The sequence below is a fragment of the Lepidochelys olivacea genome, assembly GCF_965140295.1.
Source record: "Lepidochelys olivacea isolate rLepOli2 genome assembly, chromosome: 1".
NCBI classification, from domain to species: domain Eukaryota; kingdom Metazoa; phylum Chordata; order Testudines; family Cheloniidae; genus Lepidochelys; species Lepidochelys olivacea.
The window spans coordinates 220881087-220889502 of record NC_140411.1 but is presented as its reverse complement, the minus strand read 5'-3'; the positions used below and the strand labels follow the sequence as shown (position 1 = coordinate 220889502).

The window sequence follows — 8416 nt, the reverse complement described above, 5'->3', positions numbered from 1 at the left end:
CAGCTTGCCATTCTGGTAACCCAATCTCAAAAAAGATCTATTGGAATGAAACAAGGTACAGAGAAGGGCAACAAAAATAATTAGGGGTAAGGATCAGCTTCCATATGAGGAGAGATTACAAAGACTGGAACTGTTCAGTTTGGAAGAGAGACATGTAAGCGGGGATCTGATAGAGGTTGATAAAATTGTGAATAGTGTGGAGAAGGTGTTATTTATCCCTTCACTTAACACAAAGACCAGGGATCACCCAATGAAATCAATAGGCAGCAGGTTTAAAACAAACATAAGGAAGTACTTCTTCACACAACGCACAGTCAGTCTGTGGAACTCATTGTCAGGGGATGTTGTGAAGGCCAAAAGTATAACTGGGTTCAAAAAAGAATTAGATAAATTCATGGAGGATAGATCCCTCAATGGCTACTAGCCAAGATGGTCAGGGACATAGCCCCATGCTCTGGGCATCCCTAAACCTCCAACTGCTAGAAACATCTGGCACGGGCCATTGTCAGAGGCAGGATACTGGGCTAGATGGACCATTGGTCTGACTCTGTATGGCTGTTATGTTAAAATAAATAGGCTAAAAAAGGAACTCTGCAAAACAACATACACTGAAGAAATGGAGAGAAGCTTGACAGACCTTTCACTCTGAGCTCTTTGTCTCCTGTCTGGCTAACAGAAAAAAGTTTCCCAAACAGTCTTCTCATTTCCCTCCATTGCTGCTTCTCACTGCTGTTCCTAATTTGGTTCATGTGAGACCCTTAGGGATAAATGCTGGGAGCACTTAATAAAAGACAGCTCCAAGATGAACCAGATCTCATGTTTCTTCATGACAAAGATGATAAAAGGACAAGAGAGACAATTTGCTGCACAAGAATGGAAGCGGTGAAGTTTTACCCAGACTCAAAGCAGTTCATTTTTCAGAAATTTCTTCTTTTGAGAGAGAACTATTTGGCTTAAGAGCTTTCCAGATACAAATATCCAAATCTAAAGAGCTGAGAGTTTTTTTCCCCTTTAACACAAAAGTTTGCTACTGAAGAGCATGACAGGAATGTACCTTCCATTCTTCGGCTTGCCCCTGAAAGAGAGGCAGCCTCAGCTAGGAGAAAGGACTAGCGTGACTCCCTTACATGGACACACCATCTGTCACTGGGTTAATTAGCTGTGACAACAAAACACCACCTAGAACGAACAGCACCACAGTATTGCCAACCAGTACCTGTGCCCTTTCAAGGAAAAACAAAACTCCTTGCTCTCCTTGAATCTCTAGTCAACCTGTATTTGCAATACAGGTATAATTGCCAGCAGCACCTGCCAGGGTTTCAGGCAAGATGGCTCTCAGCTGAGATGCATTAACATATTGGGCCTCAATTTCCATGGATTTCACTAGGAGCTGTGGGTGCTCAGCACCGCACAGAATCAGGTCCTTGGGCTGCAAAACGGCCTACTTTACCCATTCAAGTCTCATTACAAGCTACAGGCTTGCTCCTGTTCTCATTGAAGTGAATGGGAGTTTTTACCACTGACTCCAGCAGAAACAAGATTGAGTGCATGTAATGTCATTAAAGCTCTATCTGGGTGAAAACCCCTTGTTTCATCAGAAGGGTACCCCATCGCCATACATCTTTGCAGTTTAGAAAGGGAAGCACCTATTGTACATATCTACAACCCACTAAGGCTGCTTAAAGGCTGCAAAGGGCTGAGTATCTCTTGTGCGGGGTGGAGTACCCCTGTCTTTTGTTAAAGTCAATGGGAGTTGCGGGCACTCAGTAGTAACTTATAGCAAGGGTCTCAAACATGCGGCCAGTGGGGTTATTTCCTGGGGCCCACCAAGCTCCCCGTACCCCTGGAGTTATTTCCCGTGGCCTGCCAGGCTCCCCTCCCCCTCACCCCAGCGTGCCGCGTCCCCACTCCTCTGCCTACCTGCAGGTGTTTCCCGCCGCCAAACAGCTGTTTGGCAGCGCTTAGTGCTTTCCAGGGGGGAAGAGCGGGGAGCCGTGCGCTCAGGGGAGGAGGCAGAGAAGAGGTGGGGCAGGGGCGGGGATTTGGGGAAGGGGTTGGAAGAGGTGGGTATGGGGCGGGGCCTCATGGAAGGGGTGAAGTGGGGGGTGGGGCAGCAGGGTGGGGTCAGTGAGGGGGCCCTCAGGCCAATGTACTAGTCCTCATGTGGCCCTGGTGATTATTCCAGCTTGAGATCCCTGACTTACAGCATCGGCTCCTAAACGATTTACCAGTGCTGCACTGCAGAGGACAAAGCTGAGGGGTTGTAATGGAGACTTAAGTCCTCTGCTACAGTACAGCACCTCTTCGAAGCACTGGCTATTCATACAATGCATGAGCTTACAAGGGAATAATGATGAGCATTTCCAGGTAGGAACGGTCTCATGTTGCGTCTGGTATAACGCTGAGTGCATCTGGTGCTTAGCAAGTGATAAACAATAATTAAAAAATAGCTGCCCTGTAGGTGGAAGCATGAGCTGTAAAATCAAGAGGTCTTTACAAAGTTTTATTTTGAAACCTTTATTTGTTTGCAGTAAAAACCTTAGTCCATAATTAGCGTCACATATTAGCCCGCCAAGTTTCAGCCATGACATTTGGTCAAGTGATTGCTGGAAAGGGATGCTTGAAACTCTAGTCTCACAGCCTTGCCCCCTGGAATGCTATATGTTCCACCTGAGTCTGCGGATGAAGAATTTTCTGTATCTTTTCTGACAGGCCGATGACTCTTTAAAATGGACAGTTTAAGCTCCAAATTTGGCTTTAAAAAAACAAGGCCAAAAAGTATTCTTGTTATGTATCTACACATACAATTTATTTAATTCCAATTGAAATCGTTAAAAAAAAAAAAGATAAAAGGTGTCCTGGGAATGTTTGCAACCCAAGCTTTAGGCTAGTGCATGGGAACCTGAAAATGCAGTAGACTAGAGGGAGAAAAAAATGGACTCTTCTTTTTCTTGCCTAAAATGAAAGAAATGCATGAAGTAAGCAGCATGAACAATCAAAAGTAAATTACATTTTTAAAAATTCTTTCAATATATAAAGTGGTGGTGAGCATTTGTTTATGTCTGTAACAAATCCATAAACAAAAACTACGTTAAGATGGAGTTAAGGTGGACAGCATGTATCTGTAAGATAAAATACATTACGCAGAGGCTGTAATTATCCCCAAATCAAGTGTTATGAACCCAGGAAATTCAGCGTTAGGGCTAAACTTAAAAGAAATCTCAACATGCTGAAGTCTGGAAATGCAGAGTTAGGGTACCCAAACAACCCTACTTCTGCCCTAGGTTATCACCATGCAATGACCATGTTGATTGTCAGTAAGGCATTTTAGTGTCTGTGGTTCCAAATTAGCTTGTACTACTTTTTAAATCAAATCCTGCCACCCCACTGTGTCACTACAAGGCACGCGAGCAGGCTGGGGAACAGCTGGGTCTATTCAGACTACTCATTCTCACTCCCCTTAAGGCACTGGTCTAGCCTTAAAAGTCTCTGTAGCAATGGCACTGTGTGAGGTTCCATATTTATTTACTCTCAATGATGTTACCAGTAAAAATAATTCAGGGCCTTGCATCTTGTGTAGTCATTTGCCCCTGAACAAAGTGGGTGTAAAATGTTACTGTTATAAACATAAAGGGAAGGATAACAACCCTTATGTCTGCAGTAACATAAAATTCCTTCTGGTCAGGTGCCAAAGAATTTTATGTTACTCCCGATAGAAGGGTTGTTACCCTTCCCTTTACATTTATAACAGTTACCGAGTCAGAATGGGTGGGGTTTGGGTTTTTTGTTTTGCACAGGTATAAATGGTTACACAAAGCGAAAGGTAGTGGAGAATCAGGTCAGTTGTTGGCCAAGCTTGCAAAGGCCTTAAACTCAACTCAATGGCATTTCTGTGGCTGGCTTTATGTAGTGCAAGAACTTTTGAATGCCAATGTCACAGTTTTGGGTAACTGCACCTGTATTTTCCCTCCATGGGCCATTCCAGGATTTCCAGTCAGGCCCCAGGTTTCTCGCTGTTACCTGTCTCTGGGTGGGAAAGCTTGTCCCATTTTGTTGCATAGCCCCCTGCCTTGTGCGGCAATATCCCCAGCAAACCAGTCTGCCTAAAAGGCAGCAACTGTGCTTTGCTTTCTCTGAGGGCTATGAATGGTGTACTGCTAGCCGCTAATAAGTTACCACCCAGCTCTTTCTAAGCAAACATTTATTCTTCAGGTAAAATTGTTACAGAGACAACATATAAACGTTCCTACATGCATGCTAACAGCTTACCTCCAGTCACCCTTTAGTTTTATGGGGCCTCCATAGACCAAAGCCATTCCAACCATTCTGTGATGGGGTAACCACCCCACATAGGGCCTGAAGTGGTTAAGGTGGCCAGGCGGGCCAATTAACTGCCCAGGCTGCACCTGGAGAAGAAGCTAGGGAGCAGAGATTAATTAGACAAGGTTCAGAGGGACATGAACAAGCAAAGCCCAGAAGCTGAGAGCAGCTAGGGGTTTCAAGGAAGTAGTCTGGACTTACTCCCTGGGTGAAAGGAGGTGTGTTTGGGGCAATAGAGGGTAGCCTATTGGTACTCCCTGGGAGGAGGGAGTTTGGGCTGGCAAACTCATAGGGGGTTGGGGAGAGATCCAGAAGGGTAGGAAGGGGCTCAGGGGAGAAGCAGCAAGGTGTGGGACGGAGTGGACCTTGGCTGTTGAAGAGGGGGCCCCTAAGCTGGAACCTGGAGTAGAGGGAAGGCCTGGGTTCCTGTGCCTCCCAGTCATTGGGGAAGTGGCACAGACCAGGCAGTGGAGAGTGGATTGCCTGGCACAGTTTGTGTTGAAGACTTTGATATCCTGGTGACCTGGCCAGAGGGCCAAGTCACAGAGAGGAAGCTGCATTCCTGGAGTGAGAGAAGGGATGCAGACTGAGAGATGGAAACCGTGATGGAGTGCAACTGCAGGAGAGCTAATCCCCAACATTTCCAGGAGGAACCATCCTACGGTGAGTAGAGTATACCATCACACCTTCCCTAAGGGCCGGGGAGCCCCACTTTGACAGGAGTCCTGCCTTTTGCTGGATCAGAATGTAGGCCCTGAGTCAGTTTAAACTTGGGCTGTTTATCCAAACATTCTTTCTTGGTCTGGCGCTCTCTGGAGAATACAGTTTAAACCAGTATATGCAAGTGAGCCTTTCCAGGTGCTGGTACCACTCTGGAGATGTTAAAATCTGAGCAAATTTGCCTAATTCCTACCCCTTCCACTGTTCTTCATTCCTGGTTGAGCTGTTATTACCCTCCCTCATGGAATTACATATGATCCCTGGCCCACAATGATACATAAACTTAATACAGTAAGATATCCCAAAGATATTGTAGGAAATTGCCATCTCTGCTTCAGCCATATCTGAACAATCCCAAAATTTCAGGGAAGGTTCAATGCATCAGTGGCCAGAACCGTACTAATTTTGGGGGGAAATTGGGAAAGTGATGGGGCGGGGGAGGAGAATGAGGGACACACGGAGCCCCTGCCATCTGTTTAGCACAGCCATAGCTTCAAGAGCCTCAGCAATCATCTATGGACCAAACAATGGGTTGATGACACTCCTAATTAATGCCTTCCAAAATAGCAATAACCCTGCTCATCCTCCCAAAAGAATGCAATGTGTTGAAATCCTGACTCTCTGAATGATCTATCTCCCCGACAAATAACGAGGGTGTAAAGGGGTCGTGCACACAATCCCTGACATGGAGCGTGGGGGGAGAATGGGAGACCCTGGTATGTAGGAGGGGGGATGCAGGACATAGAAAACTTCTGGGTGGGAAGAAGGCACACACAAAGCCCCTGACATGGAGATGGAGGATAGCAGACCCTGAAATGGGGGCCCACAAGGCCTCTGGGGGAGGAGGAATTTGGGAGACCCTGCTATGGGGGGCCCACAGAGCCCCTGGCATTGTGGGGAAGAGTGGAATGGAAGGCTTGGGTGGAATTGGGAATAGGGTGCTGGAAGAGAGGGGTCTGTGGTATGGGAGGAGGAAGGAGTGGGAAGCACACAGAACCCCTAGCAGGCGTGAAATGGGGGAGTTGTGGAGAGTACCTGAAAGAAGGGGATGGGTGGGAAGGTGACACACAGGGAGCTTGGGTGGGAGGGGGAAGGGAGTGAAATGGAAGAACACAAGGAGCCTCTAGCATGTGCAATATGAGCTCAGTCCACAGAAGCTACAAAGCACATGACCCCTAGTTCCTAACCACTAGCCCTACAAACTCAGCTTGGCATCCAGAGACAAACTGGATTCTTTCCTTCTTGTGCATTGTTGCCAAGATTAAAGTTTCTTTTGGCCAAGTTCTCCCCTCAGTGGCTTTTGTTTAGCCTTATGCCCTAATTGTGACCTCAGCAACACCTGTGCAATCCCAGGGAAAGCCAATGGAGATTGCACATGCATTAGAGAGCTTAATTTGAAGGCAAATGGGTGTACTGGTGTAATTGTTTTCTCATTCTGCCTTCAATGAGGTCACCATTTCTTTGCTGCTATCTTTATTTTCCTTTCCTCTTCTCCTTCCAGCTCAGTTTTAAGTGTTCCACCTCAACATTTCATGAGTGTAGCACAAACAATTTTGGGACACTGTCCCACGCCTGACTGGAAGCACGTTTCTTTTAATGTAATCTTCAAAAGTGCCAGATGCCAGCTAGTAGTTTAAGATGTCCACGACATTCACCCCCCACCCCCCCCAAGCTCAGAATTGCAAAAAACCAAAGCAATTTTCAATAGAAGCTGCAGTGACCCTCCCAGTGAATTCTGGTCTCCTTAATGGGCCTATAAACTGACATGGGGACAGAGTTATGAAAACTGGGATGGACAATACCTACATGGGCTTTCCATCCAAAACATATGCCAGCTCAGTTCTGCTCAAAAGCTGAAACATTTGTGCCTAGATAACTCTGTGATGGAAGCACTAAGAATGCACAGAGATTGATTGATTAGTTCAGGTTCACTCTAAACTTGGCTGAGGTTTGCTGAAAAGGTTCAGACCTTTCAGTGAACCTTAGCCCAGTTTCAGGTTTTTCATTACAGAAATGGATTTCTGTACAGATTTGCAAAGTTTTCGCAACAATAATCATTCCCATGCTGTCTTCTCCACTCATTACCCTGCTGCAGGTAGCTTACTTTACTAGTGAGGGTTACATATGGTAACTCCGACATGCAGGCTCATTAGAGTTGGATAAGCATGTTGACTATGGGCATGCTGATTCAGCACCTTGTTCTAAGTATCTCATGTAACAACTTCAGCAGGTGTAAATTCATGCGCTTCAGAGCGGATTGGGACATGTTTGTTTTCTTTGAAATGAAATACATTTTTCGTTTTCCTTGAAATGTTTTGGGGGTTTTCATCAAACTGAAAACCAAACAGTTTTCATTTTAAAGTTTTTTGAAAACCAAACAGTTTTTTCTAAAAAAAATGTTGGGGTTTTTTTGGATGGCAAAACAAAAGTCTGTTTTGTTAAAAGGGATTTGTCATTCAAAAACCTTACTTTGGTTTAAATAAATTTTTTTAAAAAATCCAACCAGCTTCTATGTAGCTCTGTCGACAGAAGTGCACTGCCTCACACCAGCTGGGCTGGGCTGGGCGGGGGGGGGGGGCAGGAGCAGGCTTCAGGGGCAGGAGGGAACCTGCCCCCCAGCATGAGCCGGGGGAGCGGAGCGGGTTGGGGCCGGGTCACTCCACTGCCTGCTGCCCAGTGATTACAGGGCAGGCCCGACCCCACACTCGCGGGCGGGCGGGAAGTGGAGCGACCCGGCCCCAGCCTGCTCCGCTCTGCTCCTCTGCTTCCCAGCCTTGGGATTTGGGGCGCAGGGGGGACCCGCCCCCCAGCACTCACCGGTAGCGCGGCTGGGAGCTGGTGGAGCAGAGCGGGTTGGGGCCAGGTTGCTCCGCTTCCTGCGGCCCGGTGAGTACAAGGTGCACCCGACCCCTGCTGCAGTCCCCCGGGATGTAGCTGCTGGGGCGGGGGCAGCTTTCCGGGCCGGCTCAGCCAGCCGCGGGACCAGCTGGCCACTGGAGCAGCAGGCAGCTGCGTAGGTGCCCCAAATTTCCTGGTGCCGTACGCAGCTGCGTAGTTTGCGTATGGGTAAGGAGGGCCCTGTAAACATCCTCATTTCTCAACAGCCTTTCCAGTCTGGCAGAGGGGTGTCTGCAGATGTGGTGTATTTGATCAAGGGGCAAAGGCATGCACATGGTTATCTGAAAATGGCAGTTCTGCTCTGAAAAGTGACAATGGCATATGAGGATCCGCATTTGTCTGTGTTGCCCCATCAAATGAGCTATGTTTGACTCAAAATATGTTTGCTTATCCTACCTGCCAGCCTTGCCAACTCAGTCTGGGATCTGAGAGTCAAGTTTGGGTTCTTTCCTTCTTGTTTACCAATACTAGTAATACA

The 8416-nt window shown here is 47.1% G+C and overlaps 1 long non-coding RNA gene across 1 annotated transcript; it reads right to left on the bottom strand.

Moving 5' to 3' along the window:
• Positions 1–2877: 2877 nt before the first annotated feature.
• LOC311515616 lies at positions 2878–8003 on the bottom strand. The gene is made up of 3 exons (XR_014710198.1): positions 7858–8003; positions 4270–4418; positions 2878–2955 (listed from the first exon to the last, which is right to left on the bottom strand). It is a non-coding gene; the product is annotated as an uncharacterized lncRNA (long non-coding RNA).
• Positions 8004–8416: the final 413 nt, after the last annotated feature.